At 51.3% G+C, this 10,748-nt stretch overlaps 1 long non-coding RNA gene across 1 annotated transcript; it reads left to right on the top strand.

Annotated features, from left to right (window-relative positions):
* The first annotated feature begins 4,402 nt into the window (after positions 1-4,402).
* LOC135282117 (uncharacterized) lies at positions 4,403-9,519 on the top strand. The gene is made up of 3 exons (XR_010348441.1): positions 4,403-4,764; positions 5,224-6,774; positions 8,909-9,519. It is a non-coding gene; the product is annotated as an uncharacterized LOC135282117 (long non-coding RNA).
* The last annotated feature ends 1,229 nt before the right edge of the window (positions 9,520-10,748 follow it).

Raw genomic sequence — 10,748 nt, 5'->3', positions numbered from 1 at the left:
AATGGGCGCTCATTTGCATGGAGAGGCTCAAAGCTCAGCTTTAATCACATCACCTCCCCGGCTGCAGTCTGCTTCTCTGAGCAGCTCTGCACCGTGCCAGGGCTGTGCAGGGGCACCAAACTCCTGATCACACACAGGATGGGTGACCCTTGGGTAAGGTACGCCCAGCCCAGGAGCCCTCCTGAATGGCTGCTGGCCACCAGCTCTGACCAGCCCCTGGGGAGAGGAATGACACTTCTGTCTTTACAAACAAGCTGTGGGTCTGCTGGTAGATAAAACCAGCACTGGGAGATTAAAGAAACAATGGGAAGGATTCCACTGACTGATGAATGGAAAAAGATACTTGCTTTTACAAATAAACTGTAGGTTTGCTGATAAATGAAATTAAACATTGAAAGATGAAAGAAACAATGGGGAAAACCCCTAAATTCCATAAGAATTAACAATCAAAAGGGAGGGTTATACATTAGAGGGGAATCTCTGGTATCAGGTGTTTTGGGAAGTCTGAACCTCTCAAGTACCTCAGCCAATGGGGAAAGAGAGAAGGGAAATGTGTCTGGGAAATTGGGATAAACAGGGGGCTGCATCCTCCAAAACTTGGAGAGAGCCCAGGGGAATGCCCCATGGCCTCTCCCTTTATTGGAATAAAGTCAAAGGACTCCTCTGTCTCCTTTTTGGACATAAACCTCTGGTGTTTGTGGATTAATCTTCCTGACACTGGAAAGCCCAGAGGGAAGGAGCAGAGGTGACTCGTGACCAAAATTTCCACAGAGGCTCTGGTCCCTGGTCCATATCTGGCCCAACCTGCTCCACTGCTCCACCAATGTCCCTGTGAGATGTTGTCACCTGTGGGTGTGAAACCTCTAAGAAAGGTGACAGGGCAATGGAGCTGGGAAGGGGCTGCAGCCCCAGGAGTGGCTGAGGGGCTGGGAAAGGGGCTCAGCCTGGAGCAAAGGAGGCTCAGGGGGGACCTTGTGGCTCTGCACAGCTCCTGACAGGAGGGGACAGCCGGGGGGATCAGGGTCTGCTCCAGGCAACCAGTGAAAGGACCTCAAGCTGTGCCAGGGGAGGTTCAGGTTGGACATCAGGAAGAATTTCTTCCCTGGAAGGGTGCTGAGGGCTTGGCAGGGGCTGCCCAGGGAGGTTTGGAGTCCCTGTCCCTGGAGGTGTCCAAGGAAGGGCTGGAGGAGGCACTGAGGGCTCTGGGCTGGGGACAAGGTAGGGACCAGGCACAGCCTGGACTCGATGGTCCTGGAGCTGCACCTGAGGGTCTGTCCCTTGTGAAGCTCTCAGTGAGCAGCTCGTGGCTCAGCCTTGTAGGACTGGTCCTGGCAGACCCCAGGGGAGCTGGGCATGGCAGCAGGGCTGCTGGAGCAACAAAGGGCACAGCCTTGACCAGGTGAGCACATTGCTGCCAGAGAGGTGCCAATCCCATCTCCCAGCAGGGAGGGGTGTCCACGGTTTATGATTCTGTGAACAGTTGGACCCGTGGGCACAGGAAGACCCAGGGCTGGGCATGGCCAGGTTCTGTCTGGCCCTCAGGGGCTGGGGCTGGTGCCAGGCCAGGACCCAAATCTCTGACAGAGTCAGGGAAATGCTCAGTGATTCTTTTACCAAGTGCAGAGATTTGCAGCACAGAAAAAGAACATTGCACAAATTGTCCACAAACAACCCCTGTGCTCCAAAACCTCCAGCAGGGGCTGAGAACAAATCTTTGATGCCCTCAGGGGCGAGACATTAAACACAGAGGTCACGGGTGAATGGTAGCAGTGCTGCTGTGGCTTTCCTCTCATGTCTGTCACCAGAGCCAGCCCAGACAGCAGCCAGCTGTCCCCAGGGTCCCAGGCAGCTGTCAGGGCTGAGGGAACACAGCACACTGACACACGTGCTACCAGAATTTTGCAAGCTCAATCAGCTCCTGGCTGAACAGGACGCCTGGAAGACTTTGTGGAGGTTTCTCCAGGTCAGGTGCACAAGTGTGAAAAGCAGTGCTGGTACAACTCTGTCGGAACCCAGGACATTCCTCTGACTGCCCCAGAGGACTCGAGACCTCTGGCAAGGGGCTCAGAGACCTTGGCACCTGTGCCTTTGCTTTTAGTCCATGGAAAAAATTACCAACTTGTTGTGAAGATTTACAAGCCACAAGAGTTTGAGTAGAATGATAGTTAATTTGTCACAGGGTGAAAAAGCAGAATTTTGGGGGTTTTAGAATGGGGGTTCAAGAGGCAAGATGGAGGAATCTGGGCATGTCCCGTCCTTCTTCTTCCCCTCCATCTTCTGCTGTGATGGTGACACTTCTTGATTGGTTTAAAGTAGAGACAGACTGTCCAACATAGGTGATAGGTATTGGAAAATTATTGTAAATAAAGTACACACAATTTTTAGCATAAAATGTTAACACTGCCCCAAGGGCAGGCACTGTCTCACAGCCAGACCTGCTGGACAGATCTCAGCAGGTCAGAGAAAGAATGTAATAGATAAGGAAAAATAAACAACCTTGAAAAGCAGAACCGATGCATCTCGACTTCTTCTGTCGTGGGGCTGGGAAAAAAGCAACTTTCTAACACCTCAGGGATTATCTCAACCACAGAAACCTGAGACAACCCCAGCACTTTGCAGTTCCCAGGTGGCTCAGGTGTGTTTTCCTGCTGCCCATGGCTGTTGTACAGCTGGGAGCCAGGCATCCTCCAGCATCTCCAACACCTGAGACAGTGCAAATAGCTGAGACAATGCTTTTGGACTGTCCTGAGCAAGACTGAGATTCACCTTATGTTACATTGAATTAAATCCCACGTTTGTGCCTGGGATTGCTCCTCCTTAGGTACAGGACTTGGCACTTGTCATTGAGCTCCATGATGTTCCTGCCAGCCTCTTCCCAGCCTGCCCAGGTCCCTCTGGGTGGCAGCGTGACCCTCTGAGGCAGCTGCCACTCCTCCCCGCCTATGTGATCTGCAAATTTGCTTTAATGAAGGTGTTAAAGAAAGCTGGACCCAGCATTCACCCCTGGAGCCTTCCTGGGCACCCGTCCCACCTCACACCCTGCCTGTGACTGTTCCCAGCCCTTCTCCTGTCTCCCTGTGAAAGGTGGGATGGATCCCCTGACAGCCCAAACACTCCATTCTGTCACTCTCAGAAACCTGGAGACAGCACTAATCTAAACAGTGTGTAGGTAACAAGAGCTAAAATAGCAAACAAGCAAGAAAAAAAATCAAAAAGATGTGAATTCAAACAAATATTGTCTGTGCTGCTTCAGGAGAGCACTGTCTGGAGTGTAATTCTGTCAGCATGCATCCAAACAAGGGAGGTGAAACATGGTCACAAAGAGACATTTAAGCCTGGCACAAAATCTCTAAGCCTGGCTTTCCACCTCCAGTAAAAGTGGCTTCACATGGTTTCTTGTGTAGTTTTTAATTTCTCTGAAGCTTTTAAGGAGTGCAAAACAGACCCTTTGCCTTGTGCCATCAGCTTTGATCTTCTCAAGCTTATTAATAGGGCAGGGCTGGGGCCATCCCCTGGATATCTGCCCTGGGGCTCTGAAGAACAGAATGACCAACAGCAACAGCAGGGGCTCAGGCCCTCTCCGCCTAAAAAAACCTGGAAAAACAATCCCTGTCCCTGGGGCAGCTCTGGAGATGAGCAAGTTCAAACTGTGGGGTGTCTCTGCCCTGTTCTGCCTCTCTGCCATGCTGGGCTCTGCCTTTTGTAGTTTACAGAGAAACTTAGGTTAAAATGAACCTTTGGAGATCTCTGACCCCAAACTGAGCTGAATTGGGATGAGGTAGATCAGGTTTATGAAGGTCTTATTTTTGTCTCTCCACACTGAGACCCTGCTCTAATATTTGACTGATCTCAGAGGAGAACAGGTCTGGTGCTCAAAACCTTGTGCCTGTGGTTTAAACGTTGCTGAAGAACAACAGGTAATGAGCAATGTATGGAATCAGAGCCAGGCTGTGCCTGATGTGTTGCAGAGCTGTCTGGAGGGGTCTGGCAGGGTTCAATGGTCACCTTTAATCCTGCCTGGCTGCAATCCCTGAGCACATTGTGCAGAAGGAGCTGCTGGCAGCAGCAGGAGGCAGAATCTTCCTGCCCAATGAACAAATAACCCCCAGCAGGTCAAACTCTGAGCCTGAGCTGGGCCAGCTCTGTGTGCCCCCCACGGGGACAGCAGCTCAGCCGGACATTTCCAGCCACCCCTGCTCTGCATTTCAGGCACAGAGTGTCCCCCCAGCCTGGCTCAGCTGCTTGTCCCTTCTTCACCTTACCCCACCTTGATCTGTTCCTCAGCTGAGAGGGACACCTGGCCTGGCCTGGCCATGGCAGGGCACACCTGAGACAGGTGGGAGAGGCTGCAGAGAAAATCCCAGGTGCTGGGGAGGCGCTGGAGCCTCCAGCCCTGCCCACTCAGCCCGGGGGAGCTGTCCCCACTCCACAGCACTTGCACTCACAGCCTGCCCTCTCCATCCTCCCCAGCAAACCAAGGCCTTCTTCCCAGCATGCAGCCCCTCCCAACCCTGCCTGGGTCACTCTGGTGGAGTACCACGGCCTGGGAACAACTCCTGAGCTGTTTTTTTCTGATGGGCTCCTCAGGGTGAGGGGTGGGACTGGCAGCTGCCTGCCCCAGGGCTGGGTGTGCCATGTAGCACAGGGACAGACACCCTGAGCTGCCTCAGACCTGTCCCTCTGCACCATGCAGACCCGATCCAGAACTGCAGATCCTAAAGAAACATGAGGAATGGATGTCTGATCTAATTAAATATCTGCCAGGTACCTTCCTACAACTTCCACTTCACATTATCCGTAATGCAAGGTTCTGTTCCCTGAGATCCCGGGAGCAGCACGTCCATCCTTCATCATTACCCTGCCCACACTGTCCTGATGGGCTGGGAAGTGAATTATGGAGGAGACATTACCCTGCAAAGAGCTGACCTTGTCCTTAACCTCAGCACATTCTTCAATTAATGCCCCACAAGACAAATTAATTCTATTAATCCACAGAGGCCTCTAAGCAGATGAATTGGGATTTCTGCCTTTCTCCCTAAGCCCACTTCTTCCTTCCCCTCCCTAATGAACCTGTGCTTGCAATCAATAGTTAAAGGTTTGGCACTGTTTGAAAGCAAAAATAAGCAGAGTTGTGCTTTACAGCCTGGCTGCCTCCTAAACCCTGCTGTGAAGGAGAAAGGATTCTGAAAGCTGATATATATTTCATTTTCCTGTCCCCAACAGGCTCAGCAGCTTTTTCTCACACGGTTGGTGCTGCAAAAGCCAACCTTAGCAGGAGGAAGAGTCACTTCCAGATCAGCTCAAATTTGCTCCCTCTGCCTGCACTGCAAGCAACAGACTTTGCTGAACACGAGGGAAATGGAAAGGATGGTTCTGTAATGGTTTTGGGGTGGAAAAGGCCAAGATCCATGTTTTGGGGATTTCCCAGTGAGATTCTCCAGGGAAATGCCCTTTAACCCCCATTCAGTGCAGAAGAACATCTGGGCAGGCTGTGTCTGTGGGGCCTCTCTGGAGCATGTGGAGATAGCTTGGGGTCTGGTCCTAAAGACCCCAAAATACCAGGATGGTTGTGCTGGAGGGTTCTGGAGATCCTGAGGGGGCCAAGCTGGAGGTGAAAAACTTCCAGTGCTCAAGGCAAAGGTTTCAGGGGTGAGAAAAAGGCCACAGGAACTCCCCATGGGGCCAACCACAGACAGCCCCACGCTGTCTCCTGACTCCTTCCTGGCTCCCAAACCTTCTGAACCCTCCTGGGCTCTTCCCAGAGCATTCCTGCAGGTACAGCCCGTGCTGGGAATGCTGCTTCCCTCTGGCTGGCTGCTGGCACCTGAGCAGGGTCAGCAGTGCACTCAGACAGGCTACAGGAATACTCAGCTTTGGGAACAGCAGGAAGGGCTTTGGGTGCTTGCTCAGACTGAGCCTGACCTCAAAAAACACCAGAGGGAACCCAAACTTCACCTGGAGCCCTCTGACCCCTGGTTTGCAGCCAAGCAAGTCCCTGCATTGTGCCTTGGCTCCTAAATCATCCTTCAGACAGTTGGCCCTTGGGAAAAGAGGGGTGCTTGGACATGGGGTGTCCAGCTGAGACCTCCTGGGCTGCAATTCCCAGTCCAGGGGCTGCATCAAGGGACTGGTTTAAGGGTTTTTCCAAAACTTGGCCTGACCGGCATCACCAGTAACACTCTGAGCACTTGTCCACTTTGCAACCTCAGTTTTATTTTATTTTATTTTATTTTATTTTATTTTATTTTATTTTATTTTATTTTATGACAGCTGTGAATACTGTCTGTACCTAAGACATGCCCGTGGTAATGTAGACCATTTCTTATGGCATTAATAACCATAATTATATCCCATCCCATAAGGATGGGATTTTTCAAAAGCAATCAGGAAGTCAATAAGAGTCCGTAAGAAGTGGGTGCCTCATTTCCTCGAGGTGCTTTTGCAAATCCTACCCTAAAACATTGATATTTCATGTGGGCACATCTAAGTCTGTGTGGGAGAAGCCTCAAATCCTTTTTGAAAAGTGCTATGCATACTGTAATTGGAACAGATTAATATGAATCTCTGTGGCTGCTTAACCTTTTATTCTCCTTATTTCAAAACTCACTGAGTATTTCAGTCACAAGCAACTGTATCCTGCAGTTAATGAGGGGCCAGATCCAGCCGTGTCACTGCCCTGACTGCAGCAGAACAATCCTCATCCACCCCAGCCGGGGATCAGGGGCTAAGAAGCAACCAGAGTCATGTTATCAAGCTGCAAATATATGCAGAGAAGTGAGTGTTATCCAGTGCTCAGCATACTTAATGTCTCTGCAGGCAGCCGGCATCCAGCCTGGAAATGGGGCACAGCCGGGGCAATTCCTGCTGGGGCAGCTTCACCTGGGCAGCGGGATCTTCTCCATAGGGTGGAATTCCCAGGCAGGGATGGAGATCCATTGGAAAGAGATGCTCCAGGGCACACAAACAGGGTGCTGAGTGCAGGGATCACGCCGGGTTTGAGTAAAAGAGGAGTTTGGAGCCGATTATCAAGGCAGGCTCACCATGGGAGCTGGATGTTCTTGTTGGGTGTAAATCCTGCAGCTGCCCGGGACACGAGTGGATGTTCCCTCTCCTCTGCAGGCACTCATCGCATGCCTCACTTCATTTGGTGCCTTTGATCAAACTCTGAGCGCCAAAAAGCCCCGTGCAGAAGAGCCTCAAACTCTGAGCCCCAAAAAGCCCCGTGCTCACCTGGTGTCACAGCAGGGCTGGGACACCAAGCCCTGTTCATCTGCTCCATGTTTAAACTCATGGAATGGCTTGGGAGGGTTCACTACTGCCTCTCTCCATCCACATCACCAGTGAACCCCGGCTTGCACCAGAACCTCAGCCCAAACCCCTTTCCTACCAATGTTTGGGGGGGGGTTGACTCTTCACCACCTACGAAAGCAAAGACTCCTATACAAGCGGGTGCCACACGACCCACCAGTAAAGAGGAGGAGGTGGGAAAGCACAGAGGAGAAGGAGGTGTTTGGGCTGATTAACGAACACTGGGTGGCAATTAATTTCCATTTGAATGCTGACAGACAGCGATAACCTCTGCATTCCAGAGGGCAGCGCCTCGTCAGATGCTCCTCAGGTACTCCGGGCTGGATTTATGCAGCAGGCAGTAATCCAGCTCAAAATGGAAGTGAAACAGGGTGGAAAGTAAATCACCGACTTGCCCTGAGTAAATAGAAACTCTGCGTTATGGCTGGCAAAATGGGGAGGGCAGGGTGTGCAAGGGGTTGGCTGATCCCTGGGGCTGAGGGGCTGGAGCAGAGCAGGGTGACCCTGCGGAGTGGGAGGGAGGGAAAGGTGGCAGCAGGAAAGTTCAGGTATTGCTGCAGGGCCCAGGCACAGCTCCCTGAGGGGTTCCAGCCTCTCTCAGGGTGGTGGGGCATGGCCAAGTGTTGTCCTCTGGGGCACTGTGTGGGCTGGGCCACCCCGAGCTGCTCCGTGCCACTGTCCTGTCCCTGCTGGTGGCCCCTGCCAGGGCAGCCCCCAGAGCTGGGCAGGCACAGCTCGATGCTGCACCAAAACAATTCTGGGGCTCTCCCTGCAGCAGGGCCAGTCCTTCTGGGCAGTCACTCCTTCCTGGGCTCCAGGAAAAGCAAAGTGTTCCCTTCACCACCCTGTGCTCAGCTGAGCCACTCCTGAGGCACTGAACATTGATCCACCTTGGAGCTGCACCAGCTGGTGGTCCTGGTGTGAGAAATGATACTCACTTCAAAATTTAAAAGGTTTATTAAAACCTTATCAAAAATACAACAGAACACTGAATAGAAAAAATATTACAGTGCTGGAGCAGAGGATTTTCCCCACCATGTGCTCACCCACACCATGGAGGTTTCACCTTTTAACCCTTTAGCCCCTCCCAAGATTCTGTCCATTATCTCCTTCTTCACTGTCCAGTGCTGGAGTTCACTGCCTGACACCTTGATTGGAGCTCAGGTGCTGCCATAGGGACAAACTGACCCTCCAAATGTCCCAAACCCAGGCCAGCCCTGATAACAACACAAGGGGGTAAAACATAACTAGAAATCTATAAAACTCCTCTTTACACACACACACACACACACACACACACACACACACACACACACACACACACACACACACACACGATATTTACCTTTTATTTGTGAGAGCAAACCATCTCATTACTCATCCATAACACTGGTGTGGCTCAGCTTTGTCCCTTTCCTTACCTGGGCCTCCCTGCACAGCCAAGCTCCCCCAAACCCCACTGTGTCCAAAGACTCTGGGGATCAAACTTGCCAGCTGCAGCTGCCCCCTCATGCCAAACCTTCCTCCTCCCCACATCTTTGAGCCAGCTGCCTGGCCCTGGATCCCTCACAGGATCCATCTCTACTTCCCCCTCTCCCAGGTGTGTTCTTCTAGACCTCCCAAACACTCTGAGCCAGACCACAGCCTCCTGACCAGGCTCCTGCTGCCACCAGCCCCAGGTTAAAGCCACCAGGACTCTGGGGACAGATAGGTCCAGTGGAACACCATCCATGGATTCCATTCCTCTGCAGCACAGCACAGCCCTGGATCAGAAACTGCTGGAGCAAAAGCCGACAGCACCTACTGAGAAGAAAAAAAAAGAGTTAAAAAGCATGTCCTGGACTGTGCAGGGCCAGAGACTGAATGTGTCCTCTCCATGCAAGCACCATGAGAGGCAGCAGAGAGTCAGGTGTGACCTAAGTCTCAGCAATCTTGCAGGAAAAAATGAGACTGATCCTTCCTCTGCTTTTGGATCAGGCTGAGCTCTGGGTTGTGATTTACTCCAGCATGAGGGAGAACAGAGCTGGGCCAAGAGCTTCATGTCTCCTCCTGGTTTTGCCTCTCTATCTCCTCCTGGTTTTGTCATTCTTTGAAATATTTGGGGGCTGTGAGAACAGCTCCCATTAAGTGTATCACTGGCTTTTCCTCTTGGTATTTATGATTTAATAATTCCTCAATCTGTCACAATCAGTATTGAAAGAGCGTGGCTGGGTATAATGGAATAATTTGAAAGGGAATGCTGGAGTGCAGGAACAGCCTGAGCTCTTTTCAGCAGATGCAAAAGTGAATAATATTTAGGGAGGTGTTTATAAATCAGCACACCCTTTAATTAAGCAAAACATTTTGCTAAGGAAGAATCAATTAGCAATTCATGGCACTAGGCCTGGCCTATTATCAAAGAGCTTGTACATGATAAAGCACAACTGCTTGTGTGTCTTTCCAGCTAATTATCAGTAACTTGTTTTAGTTGTCTTTCAAAGCTCTGTGTTAAGAGACAAGATAAAGATCTACATGGGCAGGGGGGGCTGGTGCTTTGCCTTTCCCTCCAATCTCTTTGTGTCTGTACTAAATGCCAGGAGTGGAAAGTGGATGGTGTGAAGTCCTGGGATGGAGGGGTAGGGCATGGAACGCCACTCTAGTCCAGCAAGGGGAAAGATGGGATCAGGCTCATCCCTGATCCCCTCCCATTCATTTCAATGTCTCATTTGCTCATTTTACAGCCAGGCCAGCAGCACTGCTGCCCTGGTGGGGATTTGCTGAGGGGGAACAGTGAGATTTGAGGAGGGGCAGAACCATGGGATGGTCCCTGCTATGGATCAATAGATGAGAGACAGTGTGGGACTGAGAGTCTGGGGGTTCTCAGTTTGGCTCCCCAGCCTGCAGAGCCCAAAGCACAGCAGGGGATCACTCTGGGCTGAAGGAAGGGAGACAGCACCCCCTTCCATCAGAAATCCACAGAAATGGCAAGAGGGCTCAGATCCTGTCTGGGATCAGGGAACATTGCAGCAAAACCTACACATTTCTGTGTCTCTTGGGCACGTGCCAACTCAAGAGCTTAAACACACCATGCTGGCACAAGTGACAGGATTATGAGCAGTTTCAATCTGATGCAGATGGTCTTCCCATTTGCTTCCTTGTTTAAACAGCAATTTGGCAAGTTTGTCATTCATAAAGCTTTTATAGTGCTCCATGCGCTCCTCCCCGGGGCACAGGGATGTTTGTGGCTGCCTGCAGCACACGTTCCTCTGTGCTGAGGGTGTGTTGGTACACCCTTGTGTCTCCTTCAGTCCAAGGAGCCTTGGGACTTCCACTCTTGTCCTGGTTTGAAAAGACAGGGGTCTGTTCAGGAAGGCAGGAGCCTTCCTTGAAATGGAAAATGCAAACCCCCTCCCTCTCAATTATCATAATTCTTAAATTAAGGGGCTCTCAGGCAAAGATAT

Source organism: Passer domesticus, chromosome 16, assembly GCF_036417665.1.
Source record: "Passer domesticus isolate bPasDom1 chromosome 16, bPasDom1.hap1, whole genome shotgun sequence".
NCBI classification, from domain to species: domain Eukaryota; kingdom Metazoa; phylum Chordata; class Aves; order Passeriformes; family Passeridae; genus Passer; species Passer domesticus.
The sequence above is the reverse complement of the archived record's forward strand: the minus strand, read 5'-3'. Positions and strand labels throughout refer to the sequence as shown.